The following is an 8,472-nucleotide window of genomic DNA, read 5'->3' on the forward strand; positions in this document are numbered from 1 at the left end:
ACAGCTGGGTCACTTTATGCCAAATGTCCCAGCCATTTTGGCAACCATCTCAAATGTATTCGAAAAACTCGTGCTGCATTTAAAATAGTGAACTTCTGGAATATTTAGGAGAGGAAAAATATTTGGTCACGTGGCTGCCTTCTGAACTTTCTGGAATGCCGTCTAGGTGTTGTATGTGAAAAATTTTATTTTAAAAGCACCGCTCCTTCTTTCCATACGAAACTCGGTCTACGTGTTACGTAACAAGAGCTTAATTTGGGAGAGTTGGTTCATCGTGGTTGTGTGCTAGTCACAGCGTGACAGCTTTAGGAAGAGACAGAAAGGACAGGAAAGAGCACAGACTGTCAACTGAATTTAATGAATGTGCTACGAGCGCTTTTATACGGAGTACAAGAACCATGTTCATGCGCGACGACACGTGTGAGCACTACAAAATAACTTTAACTGTGAAAAGAATACTCCCTCTCGGAAAGGATAAGTGAACATGTAGTGATGCACTGATCATTGGTTTACCTGATAAAAAATATTTCTACAAACGTTAAATTGGCATTAAGTAAACCTATTCTAGTGACGAATGGGGCAAGATTGACTATTCCTGTTGCTGTTTAGTACACACACTTTTGAAAGCTTGCAAGGGGTGGAAAAGAACACGCTAATATCATATCTGCTGGCTATTTTTCTAGTTGTGAGACACGTGATGTGGTATAACATGCAAAGGTTTTGGTCATTGTTTTTTGTTGGTCCTGTCTTCTTTAACTTTACTTTCTGCAGGAGGGTTTTGCAAACGGGTGTGAAGATTCTGTTGGGATACCCAGCATCTTTTAGTCTTTTAATCTGGTTTTTAAGCCTGACCTCACCCTTGTGCTAACATGACTTCTGAAGGGTGGCCTGAATACATGTGGTATCAATTCCTCTTTCTATTAATTTTGAATGCCCACTATCAAAAGGCAGAACATTCTTAGCACTCCTGGGCTGATAGCACCAGCCAATACCCCAACAGCATCATCACACTTGTTTGCGAAACCCTCCTGCAGAAAGTAAAGTTAAAGGAAACAGGACCAAAAGAAAAAGAGAATGACCAATCACCTTTGCATGTCACATGGTACTACGTACATAAGGTGTCTCACAATTTTAGGAAAAGAGCCAGCAGATATGACATTGTTGTTTTCCACCCCTTGCAAGCTTTCAAAAGTGCATGTACTTACAGCAACAGGAATAGTCAATCTTGCACCATTCATCACTAGAATAGGTTTACTGAATGCCAATCTAATGTGTATGAGATACTGCTAACACATGGAAAAGTAAACATAGGACAAACTGGGCAATGCTTCAATGATCAAGCAAGACAGCATGCTTCAAATGTTAAGAAGGGCTATAGTAGTCTCATGGCCGGACACCGTAAAGAATGTAAGTGTAGTCCTAGGTTTCATAAAACACGGTTTTTGAAAAAAAAAGCAAGCAGAAAAATGAGAGATTTTAGAAACTCTTTATCAGGAAGGCCAAGGATCAATGCATCAGTACACCTTCACTTATCTTTTCCAAAAAAGAGTATTCTTTTCTCGGTTAAAATTATTTTGTCATGGTCACACATGTGTTGTTGCAGATGAGCCCTGGTCTTGTGCTCAGTATAAAAACGCTCGTAGCACCTTCAATAAAATTCAGTTGACAGCGCTCTTTCCTGTCCTTTTTGCGATAAGATTTTTATTACAGAAAAGAATTTCATTTTCTTACAGTTTAGGTATAATGATGAGTTTTCATTGTATCACAACATGGAGTAAATTGCATTTCAATACGGACAAAAATCACGATTTTGTGAAATTCGTGATATTTTTTCCTATATTTCAGCAGCTTGAGAGGTATAAAGATATTTTTTCCTGAGAATATACCTTCTGTGGAGTAAGTATTCACTGCTCAGATATTCATACAAAGTGCAATATTGCAATAAAAAATGCAAACATAACAATTTTGGCTTTATTCTTGGAAGCGAATGTGGCAAAAAAATTGCACTATTATTATTGAGCTTCAAATACCTTACAGATGCACATTTACTTAACAGGTAGACCGAATCTGCTTTAGAAAAAATAAGCGGTAGTTTTAAAACAAAATTTTCCACAAACAGCACACAGACGGCATTATGCCAGCAAGTTATGAGCCAGCCACATGAACAAAACTTTTTTTCTCGCTGAAGTATTCTAGCAGTTCACTGTTTTCAACGAAGTAAGTCAGCACATTTTTTTTTTTTCAAATACAATTCAGATGGTCGCCAAAGTGGCTGGGACGTTTGGCATGGAATGGTCCAGCTATATTTAAGCAAAATAATTTACACAAATAACAATATTTGTTCATCTACCATGAACACATTAGAAAAAGTTGTTCAGGCATTGTGACACTAAAATTTTCAGCGTCGTACTGCCTGAACAACTTCTTTGATAAACTCCAAACTCACGCCGAGAAAAAGCCGCTCAATCACGGTGGTTGTTAAAGGCCTTGCGGCCGTAGACAATGTTGAAAATAAAAAAAAAATCAACTCATCAGTGCTGTAACTCCTTCCTTCTTCGTCATTACTGACACGGAACATTTTTCGGTTATCCATGTGGAGGTTCAGGAAGTAGGCTTGCTCTAGGCTGGGTCCGGGGGGTAGACTACGCAGGACGTCAGGGGCACCCTCTCATCCTGTAATAAGAGCAAATATGACTTCTCATAAAAAATTTTCGTGCTGTTCTGGCAGCACCATATATAAAGAATGTGTAGTGTGTATCCTTCGAAATGGCGTGTAATTGACATTACACTGAACTCGAAGCATACAACCCATACATTCCAATAATTTCGTATGATAAAGATAAGAGTTTTCCAGCATACAGCGAATTCCCGAAATGAGGTGAAGTGTAAGACTGCAGCTCAAAAATGGCACTTACGAAAGCCTGAACTCACTTAAGAATCAAATTCCTTCTAGGGTAGTGAGCCAGTGCGAAAAACAATTCTTAAAGTACAACGTTTAGAACATGTAGCATTACTCAAAACGCACAAGAAACTTACCTCTTCATGTACAAACAGTGAAGACATCTCTGCTTTCTCTTTTACATGAGAACAAATGATCTTGGGCGTGGCACTAGCGAAGAGGTCTGAAAAAAAAAAGTAAAAGATTTACTTACTTAAATCACGCCTCTAACAATCTGAGGAATTGTTACAAGTCACCAATCAGTGCAATTCTGACTGCCTCTATAAGGGCATCAAAAATGAACAATTTTCTCGTTCTTTCTACTCTCACAAGACGCTCCGTCAATGGAATCTAATCCAAATTTGACGCTGTGCTTCCTATTTGCCTGCTTTCTAGACGTAGGGCTGCGAACATGTGTTTTGTGCACCTAATCTAGCACAGAAATTCGTCATCTATAATTCAATCATCTTAATTCATTGTTTTTGATAAAAGATGTGATAGCTCGTCCAGTTTTTAAAGAGTTGCGGGCCTGCAATAGGCACTGCCTTGCACGTATGAAAGTACTTCTTTAAAAAAAAAAATTCAAAGCTTGCTTTCAGAAAAAGCGTCTGGCATATTTCGACAACCAAGCCCATCCTCTGATGGCAATCAGGGGCACGCTATTAGCGATTATTGACTACGAGATTTACAAACGTAACCCGTGCCTAAATACTCAGTTAAACACAATCACGCAAGTAAGAGCGCTCGAACGACACCAACGCGCGCGGACGCCGACTACGTTGCAGCAGCCATGACTTATGCTAGAGAAACCGCACATAGCTCCAACAGTCACGTATACTTTCTCGATTCTGTTATAACGCCGAACATTATCGCAGATGAAAGCGAAGCACGAAAACAGCAAACAGAAACGAGGGAAAACAACGCACGGCGATGGCCACAACAACGCGCCTTTGGAAGTCTGCTAGATCTTTCCCTGTTGCTGGTGGCACTTGTCCTAAATAGCTTAAAAGACCGAGGCACACGTGCTGGGAGCATCGCGGCATATCAGCACCTCCAACTATACCGTCTTTAAGCAAAAAAAAAAAAAAGCCATTTCGCACAGTGCGCCTTTGTACATAATTTTTGCTTTTTCTTTCTTTTTTTGCGCTTACACCTACAGAAGCACGTTGCACATATGAGTATTAATAGAAATGTTATTACGATGTAGCCCAAAGCACATCTTAAAACAATATCAATCACTTTGTGCAGTGTAGAGACAATGTGCGATCAGCAACTAATCCCGCCCTTGTTAAGTGATCACATCACTCACTGTATGAGTGATGCAGGCACTTACACAACATCGCGCATAGCAGTGTGAACTCGTTAAGTCCCACGTTTAATCGGGCATCTGCAACAGGCCCGCGAACGCATGCTGTTGTAAATGGCTGGCAGCCTACTTCGGCAGAGCTGTTGCAGGCGCCCAGCTAGCGCTGTATGATTACTATTTACGAAAACAGTACACTCACCGTTAACAGGCCCACGTTGTCCGTGTCCGCCACTCCATGGATATATTCCTTAATCCGAGCGTCACTTCGAACACGGTACTTCGAACACGGTGTCATGCGTGACCACCGTTGAATATGCGCCTGTTCGCTAGAACACACACAGCGACCAAGACCCCCGACCAACGCAACGCATTTGAAAGACTGATGAGACAGAGAGGGCAACACTGAGAGAGAGAAGGAGGAGGCACTGGCGGCGGCGTGGCGGCGCCGCAGCTGTCGACGCAGGTGTCCGGTGACGCAACTCTTCGCTTATCTACGCCGCCGTTGTGGGCGACACGCTGGCCGGGTTGAGTGGAGGGGGGGGGGAGGAGCGGCAAACCCGCCAAGACGGCGCCGAAAGGCAAACGCTATGGCGCATACGGCGGACGGCCGTTCAACGCGGAATGACTCCTTGTAAACGGCCACTCTCCTTCCAACCAGTCGCACAGCGACGCAGGTTATTTACCAGCCTCGGGTTCTTTGAGTATTTTGACGGAATGCGATTGCAGTGGGCGAAAAATAGTGAAGCAAAACTTGCGCAAAACAAAGCGCACCATGGAATGGCCAGAAACAATAATTATTTCGTCCTCGGTGGCATTAGCGGGAGAGCATCGCTACACCTTTTTCCAGAGAAATTTCTTTTTACATTGTCTGTGTCAGGCGATTCCGCGTATGGTGCCGCAAACACTGAATGCGTAGTCGAAGCTGGAACAAATTAATCCACAGTAGCGGATGCTTAGAAGGCTTGTCATGCACCACGAAACGTGCCGAGGTTGTTATAACAAACTTTTTGCTGACCACATGATCAGCACATAATTCCATATGGTTGCCCAATGAGCTAGCTAAGCACCTGTAGCAAAGGCAGTGCACGTTCTTGTTAAACGTTGTTAGTATAAACGATGGTTGTGCATAAGTGCAGTGACAGCTTTCCGTGTGAATTGGTCATAACCCACGTTTTCGAGCGTAGAAGCGCCTCAACGGAGCTAATCAGTTACCACAGCAAGTTCGTAAGCAATGATGAGGTACGAAAATGTGCAGCTGTTTTCCATGTACTGAATAGTTAGTGTACGGTGCTTTGACCACCGCCATTTCTTAAGCCACCTCCCATATAGACAGACTCCCAGTCTGAACAGGTGTGGGACCTTAAACACTAAGAAGCAGTGCCCCCCCCCCCCCCCGCACACACACACGAAATTTGAGGGCGCACGGGCTGATGCACACGCATACTTATTCACAGGCGCACACTCATACACGTATACACACATACGGCAACACACACACGCGACCGTAAACGCACGCATGCATGGGCATACACATGTGCACAGGCACGCTTAACACAAGCACGGACTCGCACATACACGCGGCACGCACACATGCACGGGTGTACACACAATTGCGCTTACACGCGAACACATGCGCAGGCTCACGCACACACACCCATACTCGGGCGAACATTATGTTCCTGTATATAATCCACAGCAAACATGTAGCTTATAACCAACGCTAAGGTGAGCTTTCGTAACGTGGATTGCAGTTAATTGCCATTATAGATGAAACGCGATTTGCTTCTGCTGGCATTCTTCTGTATTCGGAGAGCACCTTCACACATTGTAAGTCAATTAGGCCGTAATTTAACGCAAGGTCCACATACTCGTGCAGTAGCTACGCTGCTCGGCCGCCAATCCGAAGGTCGCGGGTTCGATGCCGGCCGTGGCAGTCGAATTCAGATGGAGGCGAAAAAGTAGAAGCCTGTGCACTGCGCGATATCAGCGCCCATTAAAGAACACCAAATGGTCAAAATCTCTAGAGCTTTCCACTACGACGACCCTCATAATCACATCGACGTTTTTGAGACGCAAAATACCAAATATTATAATTATGTGTTCTTCTTATGCTGCATATTCCATCTGATGAATCGTCACCTACACCCTTCTCAGGCACAAAAGCACCCTTAGAGCCTATTTTAGGGTGCTATCGAGGCAAGCACCCAAACAAATGGGTGCTTTTTTTTCAATCGACCATTTATGGGTGTTAAAGGGTGTTGCAAAGGGTGCTTTCTCGTAAAAGCACCATTTTTACACCCTTTTGGGTGTAAAAATTTTTACTGTGTATAGATGGACACAGTTGTCCTTTTTTAGAGCTGATTAAAAGTTCCTGTGTGTATTTAGCGGCGATGGCTGCACTATCCCAGCATTTTTCGACGTAGTGTGATGGCCTCCCTAATGCCCGTACACATCGCCGAATGGGCTCGTTTTCGTCGTGACACCTGTCGAACAAAATGCGTTAAGGAGACTCCTTCCAGTATGTGGCATTTATGTAGTGTTTTTTTTTTTTCGAAGCACCTGCAAGTAACATCATGGCTTTGTGGTGGAAAATCTGCGTACCACTTCAACGACACGGGTTCAAACCTGAATTGGACCGAAAATTTTATTCTATATTTTATTTCCTTCTTCCTCAATTTTTCGCTAACGCACAATGTTTTGCTTACGGACAATTTTTCGCTCACAACCAATGGTGCCGACACTAACGGCGGAATTTCTGTGACCCGAGCTCTCTAACGCTATATCGCTTTGAAACAACAACAACTACTACTGTATACTACACACGCACAGAGAACGCAATTGTCTTCTTTGCAATATTTTGCGGCAAAGAGCACGGGTCACCTGACTTTTGACACTAAAGTTCTTTTTTTTTACTTCGTATCCCAACACTTTTTGGGCAAAGAATAAAACATTTCCTGCTTTTCATAAGTCGAATCAGATGTATAAATTTTAAGATAACTTCTTCATCTTAGCATCATGCGTTTCCGGGCACATTACTGTACAAGTCACAATATTTGACTCAAGTTAAGGCTGGCACAAAAACAACGGGGGTAGGGTGTATAGCCTTGTGGCCTGCAGTGGGTATAGCCGTCGGCTAGTGCGATTCCCTGCGTATACGCATTCTGTTCTTCATACGTACGGTGCCCACGTGTGCGGTATTCAGCCATGCGTGGTTCCTTTTGGCGTACCCTTTCACGTGTCAAAATCAAACAGAGCTGTTGTCGCGTTTTTCTCAATATGTTACAGCCACCGTTGGAGCGAGCTGCGTTCGACTGCCGCCATGGATGTCGCCATTTTGTTAGTTAACTTCCTTGTGTGATATGGTCAGCCTCAGTTTGTAGCAACCTCGTTTATTGACATACCACACGGTTTCGGATTTTCGTCTAATTGGATGTCACTTCAGTTTGTAGGAACCGAGGTTCGTGGTGTGAAGTTGGCGTGCCGCTTACGTTATATCAGTCCTGGAGATCAATTCGCACGATGATATACTGAAACGGAACCGCCGCTGTTTTCGCACGCGGATCTCTCCTTTGCTTTCTTGGTTGCAGTGCTTCGCGTTTACAGACTTGCTACCATGATCATGTCCTTTCTGTCGCTGAAAACATCGTTTTTCGCGAAGATACTTAACGAATGTCGCTTGTGCGAAAATAAACAGTCCGAAAGCTTTCTTTCTTTCAATATTTTAATCTCCTAAATACCAATTCCACATGGTCTTGTTCGGTATGAAGCAGTTAAGACGGCATTACTATTTTCTGCTTGTAGTTGCTGTGCCCTACGAGGAACATTAAAAAAGGTGCGCTTGCATGGTATTCAGTAAAGTGTGCAAGCGGTAAATTTGCTGACTTGGCTTAATGACCAGTGGCCGCCTAGCATGGAAAAACTACTTACTTTAACGCATGTCTTATTCGCATTTATTTGCAACACTTCTTCCGACTTACAAATATACGTTTACCTTGGCTATTGAACCCAATTACGATGTGCTTATTTATAGCCGCTGTCACGGATATTACCTAAGCGAAATAGTTTCGTCATTGTGGACTTTCCCTTGATTAGTATGTTTTTATTTATTCCCGTAATAACTACGGGACAGGCGGTATGGGACAAGGGCGATGGAAATTGGAAATATAGAAGTAAGCATAAATAAAAATTAATATATATGTAAATAACCATTATGAGAAAAAAAAATCCC

At 43.1% G+C, this 8,472-nt stretch overlaps 1 long non-coding RNA gene across 1 annotated transcript; it reads right to left on the bottom strand.

The window, feature by feature from the left end:
• Positions 1–482: 482 nt before the first annotated feature.
• LOC142814599 (uncharacterized) lies at positions 483–4,695 on the bottom strand. The gene is made up of 3 exons (XR_012894963.1): positions 4,444–4,695; positions 3,037–3,122; positions 483–2,673 (listed from the first exon to the last, which is right to left on the bottom strand). It is a non-coding gene; the product is annotated as an uncharacterized LOC142814599 (long non-coding RNA).
• Positions 4,696–8,472: the final 3,777 nt, after the last annotated feature.

The sequence above is a fragment of the Rhipicephalus microplus genome, chromosome 4 (genome assembly GCF_043290135.1).
Source record: "Rhipicephalus microplus isolate Deutch F79 chromosome 4, USDA_Rmic, whole genome shotgun sequence".
Lineage (NCBI taxonomy): Eukaryota > Metazoa > Arthropoda > Arachnida > Ixodida > Ixodidae > Rhipicephalus > Rhipicephalus microplus.